At 44.6% G+C, this 26,845-nt stretch overlaps 1 protein-coding gene and 1 long non-coding RNA gene across 2 annotated transcripts in view; one reads left to right on the forward strand and one right to left on the reverse strand.

Moving 5' to 3' along the window:
- LOC106573312 (zinc finger protein 469) overlaps positions 1-26,845 on the reverse strand; it is a 157,033-nt gene that overhangs the window by 13,839 nt on the left and 116,349 nt on the right. The gene's annotated exons all lie outside the window — the stretch shown is intronic.
- Positions 16,006-19,160, forward strand: LOC106573314 (uncharacterized). Its single transcript, XR_001321310.2, has 2 exons — positions 16,006-18,382; positions 18,645-19,160. It is a non-coding gene; the product is annotated as an uncharacterized lncRNA (long non-coding RNA).

Consider the following 26,845-nt stretch of genomic DNA (forward strand, 5'->3'; position numbering starts at 1 on the left):
GCATTCCATTAAAAAAGCATGACAATTGCCATTCTAAATGCATTTCTATAAATGTATGGTTTAAGAATAATAAAATGCTAACTCCAGAATAAATAAATATAATAATAATATATCATTGACCAGCATTCATTCATTCATTCATTCATTCATTCATGTATATAGTTGCATAACTATTTGTAGAACAAAGAACAGTACAGGTACATAAGTCAGCAGGGATATTAGCTTTACTAAACCTACAGAGTAGGATGAGAGGTGAGTGATTCAGTAAAAAGCTGTTTTCCAGCTGTTGCCAGGAGAGGGCAGTATTGCCACAGTTTTGCCTCAGTACTGCCACACAAGGGACAAAGACACATTGTACAGTATACAGGCACATTATAAACCCTTTTTAAGTTGTCCAGATACATCTGAAAACCACAACAGCAATTCAGCTAATCACTCAGTGCACTGTCATGGTCAATAGATATAAAACTCATATAGCTATGTGTTACGTTCCCCAGTTTCTGTGTTGTAGTTTGTGTATTTGTGAGTGTGTGTTTCAGGAAATGGCTTCCTGAAATTCTCCCCGAGCAGCTGATTGGTCGGCCTCCATTGATTGGAGAGCTGACCCCGCCCCCTCGTCAGGACGCAGCTGTCTTCAATTACAGACTCCTTCTGAAGCAATATAAGCCAGTGTTCTGTTGCTCAAAAGAGCACCAGATGATTGCTGAGGGTGGAGGCAGATGGCTGAGGGTTATCATGTTGGTTGTTGCTAACAGGGTTGGTATGTACTGTGTTAGATGATTGCTGAGAGAGAAGGCTGATGGTTATATCATAGGTTGGATGTTGCTGAGAGTGAGACAGTACATACCAAAACTGCCTATGTTAGTTGTTGCTGGGAGTAGCCTTGGTATGTTCTGTGTTAGTTTGTTGCTCAGTCAGCTTATTTGATATCCTGTGCTTCTCTTTTTTGTGTGAAATTGTTTATAATTTTCTGTTTAATTTGTTCCCAGGGGGGAAGGGGAAGGCACCTAGGGAGTGCTTAGGCAAGAGGCCCACGGGCATATATAACCTGTAGTATTCACTGTCTATGCACACTAGGAAAGACCTGGGCGGACCACCCCCTGTATTTTTGTTAGTGCACCAGGTGGTGCTAGTTAGGTAGGCAGGTAAGGTAGGAGAGGGGGCTTTGATATTTACTTTCTTTGGTTCCGTCCAGCCCCTTTTCCCCAATTACCGCGTAATGGCATAAATTCCTTGTAAACAGTAATTTTCTGCCTTTTGTCATCCTTGCTCACACCTACGGTCCATACCTCTTTCACACCACAGAGAGTTGAGTTGTAGCAGGGTGTTGCGTTCCCTCTTCCTAGAGGCGTGCGTAATATAATGGGGGCTAATCTGGGATTCTATTAAACCCACCAGACCCTGCTGCACTGAGCTGTCTGTGATTGGTGATTGAGGTGTGATGGTAGGTTGTGAGTTTGGATGGCTTGTTTAGTTTGTGTGTTCAGTGGACTGCATTGTACAAGATGGCTGCCTCTTCTCATCCCTGAGAAAGCCCTAAAGGCTGAGCTTTTGGTGCAAGTCAGGGAGGGTTTAGTGAGAAAATACATTTTCTCATTGCAAGATGACGAGAGGGAGGCTTCAGGAGAGGAGACTGGTAGACCTTCCGATGCCAAGTCGGAGGACGGGGCGGAGGAAGGGGTTGCTCGTACCCCCTTTACATTGCCCCGATTCGATCCTTTATCTTCTGCTTTAGGTCGTTCAGGCGGGACCGCTAGGCTGGTGAGGCTGGCCCGGTTAGAAATGGAGCAAAAAGATAGAGACAGATGCAGTTTGAACTTGAAATTAGGAAAATGGAAATTGACAAGGAAGTGAGGATCTGACAACTGGCGCTAGACGCTGGCTCCAGTGCGACTCCACAAGCTGCTGATCATCAAGCCCACTTCGATGTGAGTAGAACTATAGCTTTAGTCCCTCCATTCTGAGAGTCGGAAGTTGATTCCTATTTCTCTGCGTTTGAGCGTGTGGCCGCTGCATTGGCCACTCAAGTTTTGGCCGCTCCTGTTACAATGTAAATTGTCTGGGAAAGCCCAGGAAGTAGTAGCTGCTCTCTCCATGGAAGACAGTTTAAAGTATAATACAGTTAAAACTACCGTGTTGCGGGTTTATGAGTTGGTGCCTGAAGCTTATAGACACCGCTTCAGGAACCACAAAAAAACATCTCACTGTACTTTTGTTGAGTTTGCTAGGGACAAAGTCTCTGTTTAATTGCTGGTGTTCAGCCAGCAAAGCGAACACCTTTGCTGATATTCGGGAGTTGATGCTGTTGGAGGATTTTAAAAGCAACCTCCCTGATAGAATTGTAGTTCATTTAAATGAACAGAAAGTGGTGACATTGGCCCAGGCAGCAGTGTTGTCAGATGAGTACGCTTTGACACAACTGTCTTTGGTGCACCTCATTTTGAAGGCCGAACGATTACATCATCAGTGCCTCGTTCAGGTCGCTTTTCCTCTGAAACCCTAAGCCTTTTCATGAAATCCGTGAATGTTTTTACTGTCACCAAAAGGGTCATGTGATTGCGGACTGCCCGATTTTGAAAAATAAACCGAAATAGTCCCTGTCACGTCCCCAAAAATGAAAAGTGTGGGTTTAGTCAAGTCTATGGCTCGTCCGTTGGACCGAGTTATTGATTCACATTTGGGAAACCAGATCCTATCTATGCTCAGTTTATAACTGCCGGTTGTGTTTCCTTAACTGGAGAACAAGCTGATCATAAGCCTATACCAATCTTACGAGACACTGGGACGGCGCAGTCAGTAATTGTTACTGATGCTTTACCCTGGTCTCCTGAAACGTATTGTGGCTCGCATGTCATATTACAGGGGATAGAGACAAACAGTACCTGTACCATTACACTGGGTCCACTTAGTGTCAGACTTGGTATCAGGACGTTTCCGTGTTGGTGTAGTGTCTACACTGCCAGAAAAAGAAGTCACATTGTTACTAGGGAATGATATTGCTGCCGGTAAAGTCACTCCTGTGTTAGAGGTAGTAGACAACCCAGAAATCAGAATTGCAGATGATAATTGGTTCAAGCCTTTCCACATGTTTTCCAGGTTGTGTGTTAACGAGGGCACAATCTCGCAAGCTAGGAGATGTGGTGGATTTGTCTAGTTCCGTTTTTGAGAATGTTGAGGTAGAAGACAATGCACTGAATATTCCTTCTGCAATGCCGACAGTTTTTACCCCCGTAAAAACTAAGGCAGGGGAAAGCGAAATCACACCCCAGTTACATGACATTCTTTTGTCTGTCACCCTTGAAGGTGATCGAATGTCAAAAGGGAGACGCCAGTCTTCGCAAGTGTTTTGCTTTGGTAATTTCCACTGAGGGAGCTAAAACTAAGGAGACCGCCTACTTTATGGAAGCAGGAGTTTTGATGCGTAAATGGGCAGCTCATGACACCGTTGGTGACTGGAGTGAAGTGTGTCAAGTGGTTGTTCCTACACCGTTCCGACAGCAGGTGTTGTCACTCGTCCATGACCAGGCGTGGTCCGGACATTTAGGGATCACGACGATTTATAACCGAGTCCTTCAACTTTTTCTTTTTCATTTCTTTGGCCAGGTTTGAAGTCTGACGTTGTCCAATTTTGTAAAACATGTCATGTATGTCAACTCACTTGGAAAGCGAATCAAACAGTTCCTCGTGCGCCGCTCTGCCCGATTCCTGTGGTGGGGGAACCATTTGAAAAAGTTATAATTGATTGTGTAGGTCCGTTGCTGAAAACCAGGTCAGGTAACCAGTTCTTACTAACAATAATGTGCTACTCGATACCCAGAGGCTATTCCTCTCTGTACAATAACGGCTAAGACTGTGGTGAAGGCACCTGTGAAGTTCTTCTCTACGTTTGGACTCCCTAAAGTAATCCAAACTGATCAGGGATCCAACTTTATGTCAAAGCTGTTCTCTAATGTGTTAACCTGTTATGGCTAGGGGGCAGTATTTTCACGTCTGGATAAAAAACGTACCCGATTTAATCTGGTTACTACTCCTGCCCAGTAACTAGAATATGCATATAATTATTGGCTTTGGATAGAAAACACTCCAAAGTTTCTAAAACTGTTTGAATGGTGTCTGTGAGTATAACAGAACTCAAATGGCAGGTCAAAACCTGAGAGATTCCTTTACAGGAAGTGGCCTGTCTGACCATTTCTTGAACTTCTTTGCCATCTCTATCTTTTACAAAGGATCTCTGCTCTAACGTGACACTTCCTACGTCTTCCATAGGCGCTCAGAGCCCGGGAAAAACCTGAATGTCGTCATCCCAGCCCCAGGCTGAAACACATTATCGCCTTTCTCAAGTGGCCGATCAAGGGACTGTGGGCTTAGGCGCGTGCCCTGGCCGCCCCCGTCTTTGTGATTTTTTTTTTCCTCTGTTTGCCGAAAAGGAGATTCCCGGTCGGAATATTATCGCTTTTTTACGAGATAAATTGCATAAAAATTGATTTTAAACAGCGGTTGACATGCTTCAAAGTACGGTAATGGAATATTTAGAATTTTTTTGTCACGAATTGCGCCATGCGCGCGACCCTGATTTACCATTTAGGATAGTGTCTGGGACGCACGAACAAAACGCCGCTATTCGGATATAACGATGGATTATTTTGGACCAAACCAACATTTGTTATTGAAGTAGCAGTCCTGGGAGTGCATTCTGACGAAGACAACAAAAGGTAATCAAACTTTTATAATAGTAAATCTGATTTTTGGTGAAGGCTAAACTTGCCGGGTGTCTAAATAGCTAGCCCGTGATGGCTGGGCTATGTACTTAGAATATTGCAAAATGTGCTTTCACCAAAAAGCTATTTTAAAATCGGACATATCGAGTGCATAGAGGAGGTCTGTATCTATAATTCTTAAAATAATTGTTATGCTTTTTGTGAACGTTTATCGTGAGTAATTTAGTAAATTGTTAGCAAATTCCCCGGAAGTTTGCGGGGGGTATGCTAGTTCTGAACGTCACATGCTAATGTAAAAAGCTGGTTTTTTTATATGAACTTGATTGAACAAAACATGCATGTATTGTATAACATAATGTCCTAGGTGTGTCATCTGATGAAGATCATCAAAGGTTAGTGCTGCATTTAGCTGTCTTCTGGGTTTTTGTGACATTATATGCTAGCTTGAAAAATGGGTGTCTGATTATTTCTGGCTGGGTACTCTGCTGACATAATCTAATGTTTTGCTTTCGCTGTAAAGCCTTTTTGAAATCGGACAGTGTGGTTAGATAAAGGAGAGTCTTGTCTTTAAAATGCTGTGAAATAGTCATATGTTTGAAAAATGGAAGTTTTTGTATTTTTGAGGAATTTGTAATTCGCGCCACGCCTATCATTGGATATTGGAGCAGGTGTTCTGCTAGCGGAACGTCTAGATGTAAGAGGTTAAAGACGCTGTGTATTTCCCATCAGGTCTCCAGTTCGTATCATCCAGAGTCAAGGGGCTCTCGAATGCTGGCATCACACTGAAGGCAATGCTACGCAAGTATTGCATGGATACCAGTACCGATTGGGATGAGGGGGTGCCCTTTGTTTCCCTACTAGCAAATAGGACAATGCAAGAGTCCTTAGAGTTCAGTCCTGCTGACCTTGTGTTTGGACACACCCCATGGGTCCGCTGAAAGTTTTGAAGGAGCTTATCTTATCTCCTACACCCAGTAGCGCCCCTAAAAATGTGTTGGATTATGTCAGTAAGATGTGGGAGAGAGTGGACGCCGCATGTGCGTTAGCCCAAAAGTCTCTCTCCTCAAAAACGCATGAAGTTGCATTATGACAAAAAGGCTGTTGGCCGTTCTTTTGCACCAGAGGATCAAGTTTTTTAGTTTTGTTGCCAATCCCTGGCTCATCTCTGTCAGCACATTTTTCTGAACCATATCTTGTGGAAGAGAAACTCGGTGACACCAATTATGTGATAAAGATCCCAGATCGGAGGCGTTCTTCCCGAGTGTCATGTTAACATGCTGAAAGCATATTATGTGCGTGATTCTCCCAACAGTTCCTCAGGTAAGCCGGTCCAGGCCGCCGTCTCCAGTGTGGCTGCGGTGGTGCTGAAGCCTGGCTGGGACCTAGAGGAGGACGGGTTGGAGTTACGCCATATGTTACAGCAGTGTGAACGCTTATGTAATTCAGAGATGCTAAAAAAGTTTACCCTCTCAAATGGAACATTTGGGTAACGATCAAACTAAGGATTTATCCTATTGATAAACAGTTTTCTCAATGCGTTTCAGGATGTTCCAAGTCGCACGTCGATCTTGGAACATGACGTGGATGTGGGGAACGCTGCTCCTATAACTCAGCATCCGTACTGGGTTAATGCAAAGAAAAGGGAGGTAATGAAAAGTGAGGTAGCTTATTTATTACAGAATGACATGGCAAAACCCAGTAACAGCTCCTGGAGTTCCCCGTGTATTCTTGTTCCTAAGCCTGACAGTACGTCTCGCTTATGTACGGACTATCGTCGAGTAAATGCCGTTACAAAGTCTGATTTATTTTCCTCTACCTCGCTTAGATGACTACATTGATAGAATTGGCTCTGCTGCTTATGTTAGTAAGTTAGATTTGCTAAAAGGTTGTTGGCAGGTGCCTCTGACCTCTCGAGCTTCTGACATCTCAGCTTTCGTTACGCCAGATAACTTCGTACAATACACTGTGATGCCCTTTGTAATGTGTAATGCACCTGCTACTTTTCAGCGCCTAGTTAACATTGTGTTTGCGGCTGTACCAAATTGTACTGCTTATCTTAACGATGTGGTGATTCATTCGTCTACTTGGTCTGATCATCTCGCCACCTTAAAGTGTTTCAGTGGTTGGAGAATGCTTCTTTAACCCTCAATTTGGCCAAGTTTGGGAAGGCTACTGTGACTTACTTAGAGAAACAAGTGGGATGAGGACAAGTGCGCCCAGTAACTGGCATAGTGGAAGCAATTGTTGCTTTTCCTGCTCCCACAACTCACCGCCAGTTGCGCAGATTCCTGGGGATGGTAGGGTACGATCGTACATTCTGTAAGAATTTCTCAACGGTAGTAGCTCCCCTTTCATCTCTGCTTAGTCCCAAGGTACCATTTAAGTGGTCCCAGGACTGTAACTATGATTTTGAGTCCGCTATAGCGCTACCTTTTTAGTGCTCCAGTGCTTGCCGCCCCCAACTTTGACAAACCTTTTAAGTTGGAGGTAGACACTAGTATAGTGGGGGTGGGTGCGGTTGTCTTGCAGGAAGATGGAGTGGATCGGCCCGTCAGTTTCTTCTCCCGTAAGTTCAGCTCGTGTCAGTCAAGGTACTCCACCATTGAACAAGAGACGCTGGCTTTATTGCTAGCCTTACAGTTCTTTGAAGTATATGTGGGCTCCAGTGCCTTGCCTATACTGGTCTTCACGGACCATAATCCTTTGGTGTTTTTGAAGCAAATGTACAATCAGAACCACCGCCTTATGCGGTGGGCTCTGATTGTATCCTTGTACAATGTAGAAATAGCCTATGTGACGGGTTTGGCGAATGTCGTTGCCGACGCTCTCACAGGTTTAGTAACAGGATGTGTTGGTTTTTGCAAACTGTATGTTTGCATTTTTTGTGGTGGGCGTGTTACGTTCCCCAGTTTCTGTGTTGTAGTTTGTGTGTTTCAGGAAATGGATTCTTGAAATTCTCCCCAAGCAGCTGATTGGTTGGCCCCCATTGATGATTGGAGAGCTGACCCTGCCCCCTCGTCAGGACGCAGCTGTCTTCAATTTACTCTCCTTCTGAAGCAATATAAGCCAGTGTTCTGTTGCTGAAGAGGGCACCAGATGATTGCTGAGGGTGGAGGCAGAGTGCTAAGGGTTATCATGTTGGTTGTTGCTAACAGGGTTGGTATGTACTGTGTTAGATGATTGCTGAGAGAGAAGGCTGATGGTTATATCATAGGTTGGTTGTTGCTGAGAGTGAGACAGTACATACCAAAACTGCCTATGTTAGTTGTTGCTGGGAGCAGCCTTGGTATGTTCTGTGTTAGTTTGTTGCTCAGTCAGAGAGCTTATTTGATATCCTGTGTTTCTCCCCTTTGTTGTGTGAAATTGTTTAGAATCTTCTGTTTCATTTGTTCCCAGGGGGGAAGGGGAAGGCGCATAGGGAGTGCTTTGGCAAGAGGCCTGCGGGCATACATAACCTGTAGTATTCACTGTCTATGCACACTAGGAAAGACCTGGGCGGACCACCCCCTGTATTTTTGTCAGTGCACCAGGTGGTGCTAGTTAGGTGGGTAGGCAGGTAGGTAAGGTAGGAGAGGGGGCTTTGATATTTTCTTTCTTTGCTTTGGTTCCTTCCAGCCCCTTTTCCCCCAAATTACCGCGTAATGGCATAAATTCCTTGTAAACGGTAATTCTCTGCCTTTTGTCATCCTTGCTCACACCTATGGTCCATACCTCTTTCACACCACAGAGAGTTGAGTAGTAGCAGGGTGTTGCATTCCCTCTTCCCAGAGGCGTGCGTAACACTATGAAATGGATCAATTTACTTTTATCGACAAGGCTTGCCTCTGTGCATACCATAAGATAGTATTCCAGTCAGATCCACTCAGTAGACCCTATCACAAAAGGGATGTCACAACATATTGCAAGAGCTGAAATGCATCTGACCATGTTACTGTAACAGTGTGCTCTTGTTCTGAGGAACACTGTGAGTTCTGAGGAACACTGAGTTCTGAGGAACACTGTGGGTTCTGAGGAAGAAGAGGATTCAACGCTGGACACACACATTGCCAATGAGTGACTCATGTAAAAGAACAGCGACACAATGCTAGACTGTTTGGCCGGTTGAGGAGGGACGCAGGTTTAGCTCATGGAGCAATATCAGGGGATTAGTCAGTAGGCCTTTAGACAGTGAGGAGGGCAGGGGACGTTTGTTGCCTTTCCCTCAGGCATCCCAGACACTGCTTATATCCTGGTTTACTTTGGCCCTCCACTCCTTCGTTTGAGGTTAGACCAGAAGCAGCTGAAAGTTGGCGGCAGAATGTCATTTCTGGGCCTGTTAGCCAAGAAGCCCCCCCACATCTCCTCATCCCCCCCCTACCTAAACCAACATTTCAGTGAGAGGGTAAGTAAAACGCTGCGTTTGTGTGCTGTGAAGGGGTGCCCCACCCCGTCCTAGGGGAAGTCTGACTCCTGCTCCCCAGCGGAGTACCATAGACAGCTGGCAAAAGTCACACACCTACCCGTGGTGACTGACCGTGTGCGCTCTCTGTACTTAGGGATCATTTGGGGACAGGGAGAGAAAATAATCACACACCAATGAAAAAGGCAATGAATGTGGGTATTTACCCATTCAAATACTGTAGTTCACTGGTTCTCTTGATGAACAGTCCAACTGTTATTTTGCCTGGCAATAAAACATTTTTGGCCATTAACAGATTCTTTCCCTAAATAAGTAAGAGCAGCTGTAATAGCCAGTAGGTAACGTTAATCGTTGCACATGATTGGTTAAAGGGAGGCTAAAGAAAGTTTAATAAGATCATGTAAACTGTAAAATCCGCTCAAACTATCTTTTGGTATTTCTTTCATTCCACTGTTGATACAGTCCCAATTTTTGGGCATGTTAGCAGTCAAGTTTTCAAGACATTGGACTATTAAGAAGCAAAGTGTCGCCAACCATGTCGTCATATGATGCGTTTTGCAAAAGCTTGACCTCGCCTTCAGACATAATGTTGTTATGGAGCTGCCTGGGGCCACATTAACACCTACACCTGCTTTAGTTCCTTTCCTCTCTGTGTGTGCAAGACAATTCAGTAATTTCACTGAATTGATATAGGACTTGATTTAATTACCCTATATCTCTCTCACATACGCACACTCACAAAAACAAGCACACACAGTACAGTGCAACCCATAATTAGGGATTCCTGGCTTTCCCTGCCCTCTAACCAGCAGGCCTATTGACCTACATGGACCTGTGACATGGATGGCTCTGTCCCTGTATTTTTAACTGCACTGCCCTGCCCTGTAATTACAAAGCTCTGACAATGGCTGGGGATGGGCGTGGTGGCCGTACACAGAAGGAGAGAGTATGGACAGGGAAAGACCACTTTCACTAGCAGAATGGCTCTCCAAATGCAGCGGACAGGGGCAGACCACTTTCACTAGCCCTATGGCTCCTCCAGTGAAGGCTGTACCTCTAGTGAGAGGAATTCCTATGTTTTATCTCATTACAACAGCACCTAAGTTCTATCCAACTTTCCTTTTTATTCATTATTTTATTGCACTTTTGAGTGGATTCACAATTTTGTGTTTTGTCTATTTGATGCCTGTATATAGCATATAAAAAGAAAAGGTATCTTGTTTAAATAGCCTATTCGCATGGGACAGGATAGACTTTAAACAGTCAGAATATATCTCCTCTCCTTTTGTTTAATGCACAAATACAAAAGCTTCTGATGTCAGCCCACCACCTCAAGCTCAACCTCAACAAGACAGAGCTGCTCTTCCTCCTGTGGAAGGCCTGCCCGTTCCTAGAACTCTCCATCACGGTTGACTACTCCATGGTGTCCCCCTCCCAGAGTGCAAAGAACTTTGGCATGACCCTGGACAACACCCTGTCGCAAATATCAAAACAGTGTCACTCCTGAAGGTTAATGCTCCACAACATCTGTAGAGTACGACCTTTCCTCACACAGGAAGCGGTACAGGTCCTAATCCAGGCACTCGTCATATCCTGTCTGGACTACTGCAAGTCTCTCTTGGCTGAGCTCCCCGCTTGTGCCATCAAACCCCTGCAACTTATCCAGAACACTGCAGCCCGCCTGGTGTTCAACCTTCCCAATCTCCAATGTCACCCCGATCCTTCGTACACTCAAAGCTAGTCGACGCTCACATCCGCTACAAGACGATGGCTCTTGCCTATGGAGCAGCAAGGGCAACTGCCCCTCCCTACATTCAGGCTAATGATCAAACCCCACATCCCAACCCGAGCACTCCATTCTGCCACCTCAGGTCTCTTGGCCCTCCCACCCGTACGGAAGGGCAGCTCCCGATCAGCACAGTCAAAGCTCTTCTCTGTCCTGGCACCCCAATGGTGGAACCAGCTTCCAATGATGCTAGGACAGCAGAGTCTCTGTCCATCTTCCAAAAACATCTGAGAATGAGACACCTACTGTAGTCAGTTGCACAACTGAATGCATTCAACTGAAATGTGTCTTCCGCATTTAACCCAACCCCTCTGAATGAGAGGTGCGGGGGGCTGCCTTAATCGATGTCCATGGAGTAGTTTTTGTTGTAGGGTAACTGCCTCGCTCAAGGGAAGAATTGCAGGTTTTTTCCACTGTGCCAGCTTGGGGTTTCGAACCAGCCAAGTTTCGGTCACTTGCCCAACACTAGGCTACCTGGCGCCTACCTCTTCAAAACGTTTTTTTAATTAAGCTGTCTGTCTTATCCCTCCCCCCCCAAAAAAAACAACCATGCACTTGTCTTTTCCTATTAGCACTGACTTTGCTGATAACGTATTTGAGAAAAAATGTACTTGCTACGACTTTGACGGGATTGTCTGACCTAGCTATCTTAAGATGAATGCACTCTGGGAAAGAGTGTCTGCTAAATTATTAAAATGTAAATGGATCCCACAGAAATGTGCTAAGCTGAAACGAACAACAGGGCATGAGGAGACTAACCTGATGCCCAATTATACAATATTGCTCCAAAGTGCCTCAGTCTTCTCAATTCTTCTGTGCAATTCCACTGAATTTGTTGGGTAATGAATATCCCTTTCCCTGTGCCAGTACATACGGTATGCAACAGTTACAAATAGACTCAAATATGTTCAGTATGGGAAAGAATAGAGTAAGTAACACAATTGGCTCGCGTGTGAATTGGGAACAGCCTAAAGCCTATATGTATTTAACGTGTACAAATGAGTCTTTACTTCTGCCAGGAGACACCCACATTCCTTCCCTTCAGATCCTATCAGATCATCTCATGAAGGCCATCTCTCATACCATTAGTGCTGATATGCCTGACAGTGATGCCCCCATGAGCTCTGCAGGCACCAATTTCTTTTTATTTTCACACTGCATAGGTGCAATGAAATGTTTTTTTTTTGTTTTTTTTTACACTGTCACCCCCTGAACCAAATTGGGGTTAAAATGCCTTGCACAAGGGCACATCGATAAGAAAACCAAATAAGATCATGATGAAATATAGCTGTGATGAAATGCAGTTGTCTCAGTACTTTTGAAAAGCATAAGGGATAATGTCTAGTTGGCTTATACCCTTGGTGGCGTCACTAGGAGAAACTGTGTGGTGTGTTGACAGCTTTACAGTGGGAGCAGGACTGTAAGTCCCATAGGTGACTGTTATTCAGCCTGGGGTTATGGCCCTGTCTCTGCTACAGAGAGGAGGAAAGACACCAGGTGTGAGAGAGGTGAATCTGGAGGGTACAGACCCACAACCAGTACCAGAGGTGCGCACCAGGGTTGCATTTCCATTCAATAGAGGAGATTTATTGGATTTCCATTTATTTTCAGTTCTTCATGGAAATATAATTTCCTTTCCTGTATTGACTGTACTGGAATGGATATGACCCCCAACCCTGCTCTAAATTCCTCTATCTGTATGACAAATGCAGTGGTGAGTTAAGGCCCCACTAAATGTGGAAGTCCCTCTATGCAGACAGGCCCTGAGTGTTACTGTTAGGTCACTGTTATGTGTGTTTCCTTATCGTCCAGCCTGGTCCAGCCTCCAGCCAACCTCTGAGTGGTATTTAGCAGGTTGGGAGGGATGGCTGGGGGTCTGTGGTCCTGGCTGGTTGGGGCCTGGCTGTGAAAAGTCACATCCCCTCTTCAGCTTGACAGGGCTCTGAAAGCCGGAGTGTCTACTGTGTCTGCCGTGTTCTCCGCCAGCGGTCGGCCAGATGGGTGCAAATTGGCCCAATTGAAAACTCCCCTCAACTGGCCTCACAGTGCTTGATCTGCCCCCTGAGGGTCTGGACGGTCAACAGCCAAGCCCATACATTATGTCCTCGTCTGGTGTTTGCCCCTGGGTTTGCACAGTGGGGGTAAGAGGGTGCGGACAACACGGGACTCCGACAACAAAGAGAGCAGTGGCGGGGATCGCAGGGGCCTCACAGAAGTAGCACCCAAGTCCGAGCTGTCAGTTCACAAAGAGGACGGACTCATTTATATCTTTACAACTGCCTGGTTGACTTCCAGGGTAGGGCCTGACCAGCACACCAGCCATACTCCATCCACAATCCTCAGTCAGTCTCCTTTCAGGCTCAGAATGACATCACACACCAGGTTTACACATATCAATCTGCCAATGTGATGAGCATCTTTGATACGCTTTTCTTTTTTAAAATCCGATATAAGTATAAAGTGGTCTTGAATCGGGAATAAAGGCAGTGTGGCTATGACAGAATTGTTAGCCGGGCAAATATCAAATCCCGTGTGACTGGTCCCATAAAAATGCATTTTAGTGGGTTTTACAAGTCAATTAAGGCTGTGTGTGTGTGTGTGTGTGTCTGTTCTGCAGGGCTGGTGTCAAATCATTAAGCCTCACCACCATCAGCAGCAGCAGCTCCCCATATGGAAGCACCGTTTCATAACACCACCCAGACACTGCAGTGCTGAGCGTGGGTGTTCTGATGAGGTTTGGTGTGTGTGTTCAAAACACATTGTTAGCATATTTTTTTATGCATGACTATCTGTGTATGTGTGTCATTCAGTCGTAACTATAGAGTGTACTTCTGTGTGTGTGTGAGAGAGAGACAGACAGAGAAATCTACAGAGAGAGTAAGATGGTGTCAGTATTTACGTGAGCAAGGGTATTTATGTGGGTATGACTCAAGACTAGGTAGACAGTGATCCTCTGTAGCTCAGTAGCTAGAGCATGGAGCACGCAAAACCAGCATAGTGGGTTTGATTCCTGGGACCACCCATACTTAAAAATGTATGCAGGCATGACTGTTAGTAGCTTTGGATAAAAGCATCTGCTACATGGTATATATTATTACAGCCTATACTGTTTTCCTCTCACAGCAGAGTGGGGGAAAAGTTATAACTCCGGCGGAGTGCAAACAGCATTTCCTGAACGTCTTTCCCTTGTCGTTCTGGTGCAGGATGTATGTGGTGTAGGTTGAAGTGAAAATACACTGCTAGGACTTTTCTCCATCCATCACATCAGTGGCTTCAGCCCATAATCGCTTTAGCATTTTCTATTTTCCAAGAGCCCTCAACCCCATGAGCTCTGTGCACCGAACGCTTATTTCCCAGTAATATCTGTCTATGAGCATTCAGCTAAGAGTTCATAATGCTGAGTAATGTATAGAAATGTACAGTAAAATTGTGCTCTTGCACAGACATAGGGCCTATTCATAAAATTGTATCACCACAGTACATTTGCCACCTTTTTTAAATGCATCATACTAGAGGTGATAGATTAATGTAAATCCTATTCAATTTCAGATTCATTCTATATTGACAATTTTATTCGGTCCAATGTCATCTGTGACTACTATCGCCTGCCACAAGCTATGGGAAGAGACTACCTAAGATAAATGCTATTTTCCTAGCGACGTCTATAGGACTTTATGCCTTTGGTGAGGCATTGCCTCCAAAGACTGAGTGGTATACCAGGCCATTATGCAAGCCACACACACACACGCAAACAGTAGACTTAGCGCATACAATACTACAGCCAGTGACCCCCAGAGACAGTGAGTAGTGCCGGAGCCAAGGGAAGGTCAGCCGCCAGAAAAGCAGTCCACTTCTACACACAAAGGCTCCCTTTATGACAATGTAAATCAATAAGCAGAATTAGGTAGCATTTCCCCCAAATTTCCATTTTTCCAGACGCTGCCTGTAGTGAAATATCACCTCACAGTAGCCTCCAAGACCTGAGTCAGAGGAGCGTGGAGAGAAAAAGAGAGGAAGAAGAAGTAACAAAGTCGCAAAGGAGGTAGAGAAGGAGTTAGTGTGTGTGTGTGTGTGTCTGTGTGTGTGTGTGTGTGTGTGTGTCTGGGCGCTAGCTGGGTGCTATGAGCTGAGGGATGCGGAGCGAGGGATCAGGTAGCAGCAGAGAAGGCAGATTGACTGCTCTCCTCACACCTTTCCCAGTGGCAGTGTGACGAGCCCAGCCAGGCTCAGGGAACGGAATGCTCAGCAGCTAACGAGAACAGCTGGCCCAAGGCCACTAACTGGCTAGGCGCTGGGCCAAAACCTCGGTCAGGGGGCCTGCCTACTCTCCTATATTTTTGGAAACATCCATTATCCAAGCAATTTGCCTTAAAGGTCTCCTTCATGCTTGTGCTGCTTTGAAGGCAGTACTGGGGAAGAATATATATGTATGTATGTATGTATGTATGTATGTATGTATGTATGTATGTATGTATGTATGTATGTATGTGTGTGTCAGAATTTTGAGGATTGTGTGGACCGAAGGGTGGGGAAAAGAGAAATGTCAGTATAGTTGGGATTTTGAGGACAGCCCAGGCAACAGTGATTAGACAAGGCGAGAAAAAGCTCTAATATTGACACATATTCATTATACACCCACCACTGTAGCTGGCTAGCTTTGACATGTTTGTTTTGTTAGCGAGTGGTTTGGATGTTAGACGTGTCAACATGGCTGTTGCTTATTTATTAAAATTTTAAAACTTTTCAGTACAGTGTTTAATTTGTCGCTCTGCCTCGTTATGGGTGACGTTTTTGTCTGTTTTCAGGATGCCATAGAAACAAGTCAAGGCTGATTCAAATGAAACAGGGAGCAACTTTGGAGGCTTGTTTTTCTCTAGTCTCTCCCCCATCCCACCAGTCCCTCCACCAAAACCCCAAACGTGGTTAGCTGCAAAGTGGGGGAGATGGTAAGAGGGAAGGGTGTGTGCGTGTATGTCTGTGTTGTTTTTTTCTAACCACTGGATTTTTTTACTTAGTCTGTTTCTATATTGCTAAACACAAAATTCCACAAACATTATGGAATCTTTGTTTCGGTGAGTTTAATTTCCCCCCCCCCCCCTCGTTTTGACACAATTTCCCTAATTTCTACAAGGCAGTGGAATATCTGTCGTGTGGCGGTTGGTCGGAGAGAGAAACGGATGGGAAAAGCGTGCGATATAAACCTTGGATGACTGCAGACACAAGATATTACTAAGAGCAAGGTAGACAACGGTTACTGACTCCGGTCCATAGCCGTCACAACCTAACCCTTAATGAACAAAGTCCTCTTTCAGAGATCCCCCTCCTCCAAATGAATGGTCACCCTCCAACATTTCTAATTTCAGCGTATCGATACTTGCTAGCCCATACTTCTAGCTAGGTCAGAGGATCTGGTTGCCGCTCAACTGGAGCAACGTTTAATTAGCTGTAAAATAAGCTTTGCTGAGCAGACAAAGAGAGAGAGAGAAGTGGATTTATTAACGATAGTCATCTGTAACCCTAGCCATAAAGACCTCAGTCCATCAACTATGTCTATGCGTGTGTGTGTGTATGCGTGTGTTTGTGTGTGTCTGACCACGAGTGTGTTTATGTCAATGTCTACAATCGTCTACGGCTAAATATAACTGAATAAACTGACGGTTTATATTGAAGCCGTGACTTACTCAAGTGGAAGATATTTGGAAGGTAAGGACACACTCCATCAACATTTTCCTGACCTGGCCGCACACCTGACCACACATCACAAGAGACCGTTATATATCGCTTGACCCTTCTTTAATAAAGCATTGGTTAAGTGGACTTCTCAAAGTACACTCCATTTAGTTGCCCTCAATTGATTGGAACAATATTGAGTCTAAGTCTAGGTCTATATATGGACACGCCACATACACACGTAAACAGGAGAACCGTATCCTGACTCCTCAGTGTTTGTTAGGAAATCATAAAATAGCATTTACACTGAAAAAGTATTTACACTGAAAACTTCTAATGGAAGCCGTACGACGCTATACAACCTACATCTATGTCAGAATCGCAACTCAATCATTGCCTTATGACTGTAGCGAGAAGCAGAAAGTGTTCTTTGAAGCAACACCTAGCCATTTCAAGTAAGTTTGATTGAAAGTGTTTCCCCCACACAAATCCTTAGGAAAACAAAGTCTGCACAAAGTGCATTTTTCTCTCGGGGAGATGTGACATATGTTATTTTAAAATTCTCTCTCTCCCTTTCTCTCTCTCTCACACACACACAAACATGCGCACACACATGCACATACTGCTTTCCTCCACTTACTCTACACACTAGTCCAGCCTTTAGTTGTATGTCAACATCCCTGCTTCTGCTAGCCTAGTTAGTTGACCCATTGTAGAGAGATGGCTACTGGGTGGGTTGGGTGAACAGTCTCCCATTGATCATAGACTCATTTGTGACTGTATTACAAAGGAAGTGACCTTATTGACACAAGGACTCGTGCTCTGCTCCATTAACATTTACATATCCTCTAACCCAGAGGAAGCCCAGTGGGCTGCAGGAGGTCCCCAGTGCGGAGCTCCACAGTGGGGCCCATTCCCACAGACAACTTGGGAAAGAGGGAAAGGCCAGTGAGGCCATTGACAGAGCTAGGAGATAGGGCCTGCTGGAGCAGGGACCCGACCCGCCGACCTACAAATCAGAGTGTCAGCGCCCGGGGTAGACAGAGCCCTCCTGACCCCTACCTTAGTGACACATTATTAGGATAGGTACTTCTAAAGGTGATAAATAGGCCACGTATAGGTTTCACGTTCCTGCAGTATATAGTCTCTAATGACTATACATTAAAATGTATTGAGTAAGTGATTTGGGTCTTTGTTGTTTTACGTCCTATAATCAAGTCTTATCCTGTTCGAGTGGAATTTGTTGCACTCGTATGCAGTAGCTCAGAGGCACTGACATTTAGGGAGGAAGATAGAATGATGAAGCAGCACCCATGCCTGGGACTTTTGTGAGGCACTCTGATTGGATCCATGCCTCCGGTGTTCCCAGTCTCTGGAAAATATCCGCCGGTGTGGAAGGTTGGGATGGGACAGGTTGGAAACGGTTACACCATAGTGAGGTAACCTTGGATTCCAGTAGGGAGGGAATGTACAGGGAGTTTTGTAAGAGCTTAAAGGGCCCTGCCTGCAGGCCACACTCATGACCTTTGACCCCTAGGGTCGGCCCTTTGCTCATGACTGACTGTCTGTGAGGGAGGAATCTGTCCACATATCCACCAAACAGGTAGAACATTGAGTGTCAACATGTACTTTGGACAGGGTGTTCTCTACAGAGAAGTTTCATTAGGTTAGATGGGTAACAACCGAGTCCCTCTAAGCCTGCAGGTTGAACGCTTCTTTACTTGTTATAAGCGTGTATGATAATTCCATTTGTTCATTTACATATATGTCATGCTCTCTCAAAACAGGCTACTCCATCAAAGCTAAAAGGTGCGTATTTTATTGTTTAAAAGTCTTGTGAATGTAAAAGTACACACATATTACTGAATGGGTTTTTAATGTGGATTAATGTTTGGCAGCGTGAGAGCGGGAGCGTGTGAGTGTGTTTGTGTGTGTGTGAGAGTTTCTGGCTGTGAATGAGTGAGTGTACGTGTGCACATGTGTGTTACAAATGTCCTTCTTTGTGACTATTAGCACACCATCTAACAGCCCTTTCTCAGAAACAACCTCACTAACTTTCTCATATTTGCAGTAGGCACCCCTACCCCACTGGAGCCTAGCAGGCTAGGGGTCATACCGTCCTCAACTGTCCTTTCACACCTAGGGCCCTGGTGTGCAACTGCCCTGTCACCGATTGGTTGACAGGGCGGTTGCTAGAGGGCTGGACATCTGTCCATCCTTCTGACTCTCCAGGTCACACACTTTTAAGTCTCCATCAAGCAGCCACAGAGAAGGCAGCAAGCTCTGTCCTGTACAACAACAACTGGACTTATTCATATCTCCTGCACATGTGGGATGGTGTGCGTGTATAAAGTGAGTTGTGTATTTTTGTATGTTACTGCTAGTTGTTTAGCAGCTTATCACCTTATATTTCTATACAGACTGTGTATTATTGCTCTGTTCTGTAAGGTTCTGTATCGGTGCATTCTTGCCTTGGTGTGTTCATTCGGTATATGTATATTCAATGCCTCTTGTTTTCTCCTGTTACAGAACCACTACTTTCCCATGTACCTTTCTGTGTGTGTCAATAAAGTATCCTTGTGTGTAACTCTGAGGTTGCCTTATTCCCTTACCGCGGGAGGTGCTAGTGGATCACAGATCAGCCCAAACGGAGTCGCTGTCTTTCAGTGTGTGTACTGTACATGCATGAATGACAAGAGTGTTTCCGGACCGCTGTAGATGAATTTTAAAAGGTGGAAGACAAACATAGCTAAAGGGCATGGCACAGGCTGGCTCACAAACAGACAGCCCAGTGGAAAGTGGATTGGCTGATTGATGGACAGGAAGTCCTACATTTATAGCCCTGGCACCTCATGCACTGTTATCAATGCAGAGGGAAAATACTAGTGTGAGACCGTGGCTGTGTCCCAAATGACCTGGCCTCTGTCCCAAACTATATAGGGAATAGGGCCCTGGTTAAATGTGCACTTACATTTGGGAGATAGGCCAGGTCATGGGGGGAGGTGAAGCAGGCGGAGCAAAGAATAGTAGAAAAGCACAGAAAAATGATCTCTCTCTCCCCCTCTAACTCTCTCTCCCTCTCTCTCTCTCAAGCCCTGTCCTACTTTATCCTTTACTTCCTCTCTTGTCCATACAGTATTATACAAATCCATCTCTCTTCCCTCCTGCCACTAGCCACATACTGTTTTCTGGGATAAACCAGGCCGCCGGGTATAAATGGAACACCTTCTTTTAGCATATTTTTTTTTCTCTCTAATACTTCTCCTCAGCTTACTGGGTCAACAATAGAAATAGAGTTTGTTCTAGTCATCGTATTTCTACGGGCTCGACACACTTCCAAGGCCTTTTCTTTGGTTCTATTAAAGAAGAAGATAAAGAGAGACACTATTCTGCATGAGGTCACAGGAGATGAAGGGCAGGTGGGGGTCAGGAGGAAGGAAAATGGTTTTGAATGAGTCACGATGAACTTTGGGAGTTGTAGTGATTTGGTTGACAGATGGGGCCTGCTGAACACTGGGGGCAGCCATGTAAAACTTGAAGGAACTTTAAGGATAGGACGACGTCAGGTAGGTTAGGTTGTATGTTTAAGGTTTAAGAAGTAGTTAAGGAGGTTCGCTGGGCGGGGCAGGTCTCCTGTTTAAGGTAAAGGAAACCATTTTCTGTTGCTACTGGTTGTACTACGTTGCAGTGTAACTAAGGTGCATGAATACATATCTGAGAGGGTTATTTGTAACAATAAAGTTGTTTTAATACAAACTTAAACATTGTCTCCAAAAGAGGTTATATAACTCCCACATATCCAGTGCGGTTAAGGTCAGGCTGGGGTATCCAACAACATACAGTAACACTGCATACAAACTTTTAAATGGTGACACACATATTAGAGTCAAAGCTGAGTGTTGAAATGCAGTCAGTAATCATTATTCTATTTATTTTTCACATTCTATTTCAATTTGCATCCAGTGGCAAAACCAATAGTTCTCCTGGCCAAAGAGAGGGAATTCAAGGAACTGAATGTGTGAGTCACTTTATTCCAGCATTTTCCTAATTCACCATGCTTGCTTGCCTGCCTTGAAATAGTCAGAGGAAGCGTCCAAACAACCTCATTACGACTCAGCATTTTGTAAGTATGTCAACACATGATGTGGTATTCCAAAAATGTACCTGTAAGAAATAGACCCCTGGTAACCCTTCAGAAGTGTTTTTCTTTTGTTTGGTTTGTAGTTTTTCTCATAGTGGGATGGTGAGCGATGAGTCTGCGGTTTGTCTTTGTGTCTGTGTTTTTGTCTGTTTCTGTCTGTTGAGTCTGGGTCCTGAGAGGTATCCTGGACTGGGCAGACGTTCAAAGCCTAGCTGAATGCTGAGGACTTTGCCAGAGTCCTGGACTTGACCAGATCAGCTCATAACACTTTCATCTACAGGTAACTGCCAAAATAAAGGAAACACCAACACAAAACATAAAGTGTCTTAAAACCCCTTAGAGTCAATGTCTGCGCCCCCGCGGACATCTAATTAGCATGATTTAAAAAAAACATCACAATCCGTCTGTTTAAGCTAGAGATATCTGTTTTTTACATGGGCTGCGTCTCCATCCACCACATCTGCCGATGCCGATATCGGCCTTCTGCATCTGCAGTGGAAGGTGGCAGAGCTACAGCAGTGTTTGTCAGACTGGGAGACATCCCGAAAATTGGTCTCCTCACAAAAACGTCTCTCACGAACACGATACTGTTTTGCTACAAACCCCACAAGCATCACGGGACTCATCTGAAGTCGGAACCACCGATCTGCCAACGTCTTTCTGTAGTGTCCGAACAGTGGACACACTAATATGACCCTACAATTGAAAGGTGAGACTCTCACGAAGACATACATGTTGGTTGTTTTGCTTTAGGATGCACACACGCCTCACAAGCCTCACCTGAAGGTAGCCCGGTACCAGTTAAAGAAATTAATGGAAGTACAGTATATATGAAAATACTTGAGTGCCATGTATGAATATGTTATTCAATGCATTTCTATGGGTAAGTAACAAAGTAAGCAGTAAGGCCAAATTCAATGTTTCATCAAATAATAGTTCATTACGTTTTTATATATATACTTACAGGGGTCCTAAACGTCAAAATCAAATAGCTAAATTATCCTTGGTATGACCATCTTTAAACAATTTAATATGATAGCTGTGGTAGAAACGGAGCCCAGGGCCGTTGGGCCACCAAGAGCTGCCAAAACAGCTTCAATGTGCTTTGGCATAGATTCTACAAGTGTCTGGAACTCTATTGGATGGATGCGACACCATTCTTCAACAAGAAATTCCGTAATTTGGTGTTTTGTTAATGGTGGTGCAAAACGCTGTCTCAGCCACTCCAGAATCTCCCATAAACATTCAATTGGGTTGAGATTTGGTGACTGACACACACACACACACACACACACACACACACACCCTTTAAACCCCCTATTCTCCTTTGAGACCTCTCTTTCAAAGTCACCGAGATCTTTTCTTCTAGTCATGGTAGCCAAAATAATGGGCAACTGGGCATTTTTATACATGACCCTAAGCATGACGGGATGTTAATTGCTTAGTATATTCTTTCAATATACTTTATATCCCTCATTTACTCAAGTGTTTCCATTATTTTGGCAGTTACCTGTATGTCACAATACCACGAGCCTCTGTCTTGGTAGTACAGTCTTTCTCTGTCCTCCAACACAGTTTGGTCTGGTCGCTCTCTCAGCATCCGCATATTCTAGCCACTGTTCCAAAATCTTCCCAGTGTGAAATAGTTTCTAATCGTTCTGATTGTGATGTCATGTAAAATTTCTCCCAGCATGAAAATGTTCCTAGTTCAATAATTACACGTGTGTCTCTTTATGTGGATGGCTGAGCTCGTGTGGATGTCTCTCTCTTACACCCTCCCTCGCATTTGATTTACTTTTTTGTATAGCTAAATAGCCATAGTATAAACAACTGTTTCACATCTCCATTGACATTTTGAGAACCAAATGTATTGCGCTAGCTATATGCCATTTCATGTATCACATGATACAATAGCTAGCTAGCTAGTACTACTAGCTTGTGTCCACAACTAGCTAGCTCATTACATTTCTCATCAGCTAGCTATCTGATAACATTGCCCACTGTCTCTCACATTACCCAAAGCCAACAGTACCATGGTTGCCTCTCTGCTGGAGCAATCCTTGAGTGGAAACTAAATGGCAGCACTGCAAATACATGCAATGTTAATTTGTGGTAAAGCCAAATCAACTAGCAACAATACTACTATGATTTCCATGTTAGTGCTATTTCTCCAAAAGCATCTGTTTTTGCTTTAATTTATGTCACTTGAGAGACCTCTACTGTCGCACTGAAGACTAGACTACGTTGTGAGTGTGTCTTCCAAGTTTGTCTCCAGAATATTGCCAAGAAAGCAAGTCCTTGATGTAATGTATGGCCATATGCTTAATTAGTAGGTTGATAACAGAAACTTTACAGTGAAATATTTGAATGAACACATTTTATTACAGGCTATCCCCCCGAAAACATCAACCTCCACCCTGGCAGGCCAAAAGCTTTAGAAGTAAAACCTGCATAAACAAGTCATGTCTCAGCGATCTGCTGTCTTATAGCAGGTGTTTATGACACTTTAAATAGCCAATCAAATGAGTAGATAGATAACATCCCCCCACCCACCACACCAAATTGAGATGCTGACCAACAAAAATAATACTTTACAAAAATTAAGTTATACATACGTATACGTCCAACCATTTAGGGTTATAGAAAGAACCAAGGTCCAACCCTATGTGGCTTCCTCAACGCTCCCTGAAGAAGGTGATAAAATGTTGACTCTTTCCATTAAATCAGGGGTGTCAAATTCATTCCATGGAGGGCCTAGTGTCTGCTGATTTTTCCTAATCAATTAAGACCTAGAAAACCAGGTGAGGGGAGTTAGAGACCACAATTCATCAATAAAGTACAAGGGAGGTAACACAAAATGAGTAACACATCCATGGCCACATTTTGAGGTTAGCCTGTCTTCTTATGTCATCATAGAAAGCGTGAATGTTCAAGATAGCACGCAAAGGTCGCAGGCCTGTGGAGCTCTTCACAATTGCTATTATAATCTGTGCAGAATCTCGAACAGCATTGATCACTTGTACTATGTACTTTTAATGTAATCTCAACTGCAATCCAGGTCATTTGGTTGTGCTATTAGATGAAGCACAGTGATAACACATTAAGTTGTATAAATACAAAATATCTGAGATTGTATTCCCATTTGAATTTTGTTGTGCTTTAAAATGGTTGAAAGAGCAGTGATAACACATTTAGATGACAACTAAACCAGATTGTTTTTTCATCGGAATTTGGCAGTGGTGGAAAAAGTACTCTATTGTCATACTTGAGTAAAAGTAAAGATACCTTAATAGAAAACGATTCAAGTAAAAGTGAAAGTCACCCAGTAAAATACTACTTGAGTACAAATCTAAAAGTATTTGGTTTTAAATATACTTTAGTATAGAAAGTAAATGGAATTGCTAAAATGTACTTAAGTATCAAAAATGAAAGTAAAAGTGTAAATTATTTCAAATTCCTTATATTAAGCAAACAAGATGGCACAATTTTCTCGTTTTTTTTAATTTGATGAATAGCAGGGGCACACTCCAACACTCAGACATAATTTACAAACGAAGCATTTGTGTTTAGTGAGTCCACCAGATCAGAGGCAGTAGGGCATTTTCCTGTCAAAATGTAACGAGTACTTTTGGGTGTCAGGGAAAATGTATGGAGAAAAAAGTACATTCTTTTTTTTAGGAATGTAATGAAATATAAATAGTAAAGTAAAGTACAGATACCCCAAAAAACTACTTAACTAGTACTTAACTAGTGCTTAAACTAAGTGCCTTACCGTCGGGCCACCTTTGGGAGGCGAAGTCCTTTTTATTTGCAGCTGCAAAAGCCGGGCTATAAATACCAAGCGGAGGGGGGGGGGGGGCAATCATGACCTTGGGCGGTCTCTGACTCTCTGTCCAATCAGACGCAAGAGAGAGTCGGTGCTCCACTATCAGGATAATCTAATGTAGCAGGCGTAACAGAAACGCCTTTCTACCGATCCCGCATAGGCTACATACAGGACATTTATGATGCCTGAGATGAAGCGGAGGGTCAGTGCAGACGGAAAGAGATGTAAGAGGAATAGGAAGGAGAAATGGAAGGAAAGAGAGAGGTCTTAGGTCTTGAGGAGGGCCAGATTACTGACCCACTGACCCTCCATACAGGTCAAGCTAGGGTCATGAGAAGCTAGGGTCATGCAGAAGCTTTCGTGTGAGTAATAAAGGTGTGATGAGGTGAAGATCAATGTCCCCTCGCAAATGTTAACTGATTTATTATTCTCTTCTGCCAGGCGCTGCATGAAAATAAACCTCTAACAGAATAATCTTCCTAGTTCTCCTTTCTCACCATTGACTGTCATCTGTGATGCACTAGCGCAACTAGTAAATGCTGATTCCTCACTGTCAAATAGTGCCATTGGTATCTTAGTAGAACTCAGTAGCCTGAATGTCATATTCTGGCAAAGACTGTGTCAGTCTTCTGTTGAATAGCTTTCCCCCCTTTCCTATCTGATCCCCCCTCTCGTTCTACGGCCTTGGGGACAGGCTGCGCAAGCCTCCGGAGGACTGCCCGATGTGTCGCTGCTGTGCGAGATGGGGAACGACGGGGGATGGGACCGAGGGATGCGTTCGCTCCTCTCCCTGGCTGAAAAGGGGCTCTGTTGCATCGGCTAGTGTATCGTCTTACACGGCCACTTCCTGCTTCCGACCCACTCCTCACAGGCGACCCTGTGTGCCCGTGCTGAAAAAAGCCCAAACAGAGGGGTTCAGTCCGCCCCAGGACCGAGCACAGGATCCTATTCATCCCCCCTCACTCCTTCCCTCTGCCCCCCTCTCCACCCCTCCGGTCCCTCTCCACTTAATTTTTTTTTAAAGTCACAAATATTCCTCTCTTTAGAGGCACTGTGGATCAACAGCCACTCATTCCTACTTTCCAATGGGGGGTGCTTGACATCTGGCCTGTGTCAGTGTTGCAGCAGGCAGGCAGGAGAATGTGAAGGGTGTCAGTGTTGATTCGAGCGTTGGGGATATGAGCTGTCTGTCTATCCGTCTGAAAGAGACCATGGACTGTTTGTCCATCTGTCTGTTTGTCTTTGAGGAGGGAACACTACCGGGCCTCTACCTCGTTATGTAAGGAGGGGTCACAGATAAAAGAGTTCTAGAGATGCTCCATGGGTTTTGAAGCTTCCTGTGGAAAAGCTGTAGCTATGTGGGGATCCCTATCCCTCTACCCCCCCACACACCAGAGTCACCACAGTGAGGTGTGTGTGTGCTTGTGTGTGTGGGGGGGTGGAGGTGCAGCTGAGCGAGCAGCAGGAGGAAAAGGGGATGATGGTCGTTGTGGGGTGCTATTCCTAGAATGCTCCACTTTGTCCCATCTGGTCCTGACCACAGCAGAGGAGATGGGGGGGGGGTATTTAAGACTCCTGGGGAAATGGCAAAGTGGGCAAATAACTCTTAACACAAACAAACCCAGGGCATTAATGATGGAGCTGGAGTTACTCTCTGGGCTGGATGTTTTTCCTTCACTCCATCAGCTCATCTTAGGGGTTGAAAGACAGAGAAAGAGAGAGAGAGAAAGTGAGAATAAGAGGGAGATGGAGAGAGAGGTGGAGACCCTAAAGCCTGATATTTTCACTACTGTCCTTGTCGTTCGTTCCTCCGTCCGTTCCCTCTCCGTCAATGGACATGGCCTTGTTTTTCTTCGTTAAACGCATTAAAACAGCACCCGATATGTCCACCATTCCTTTACCGGGGATAGAAAAATATTGGCCCCTGCCTGCTCCCCGGGCTTCCCCCCTTCGGATTTCAGCCCCAGATGAGGCTTGGAGAAGAATGACGCTCTGTACGGCCACTGCAAGGAGCCATTCATCGAGGCCTCAGCCTCTGCCCCAGCCCCAGCCACAGTAGAGCAGCGTACAGCACTGACCCACAGTGGCTAGAACAGAACCAGCACTGATCCCAGACCTGCGAGCCCCTAACAACCCCTAATAGCCACACAACACAGGTATTGATCCAGTCCCTTTGCTTCCACTGGACAGATAGGGTCAGTAGTAATACTAAGACATCATTCAGAGATCCATCCAGTCAGATCACCAGTAGGATCAGACCAGACAGGGACATAACATCACCAGTCATTCAGCCACAGACTGGGGG

This window comes from Salmo salar, chromosome ssa16, assembly GCF_905237065.1.
Source record: "Salmo salar chromosome ssa16, Ssal_v3.1, whole genome shotgun sequence".
Classification (NCBI taxonomy): Eukaryota; Metazoa; Chordata; class Actinopteri; order Salmoniformes; family Salmonidae; genus Salmo; species Salmo salar.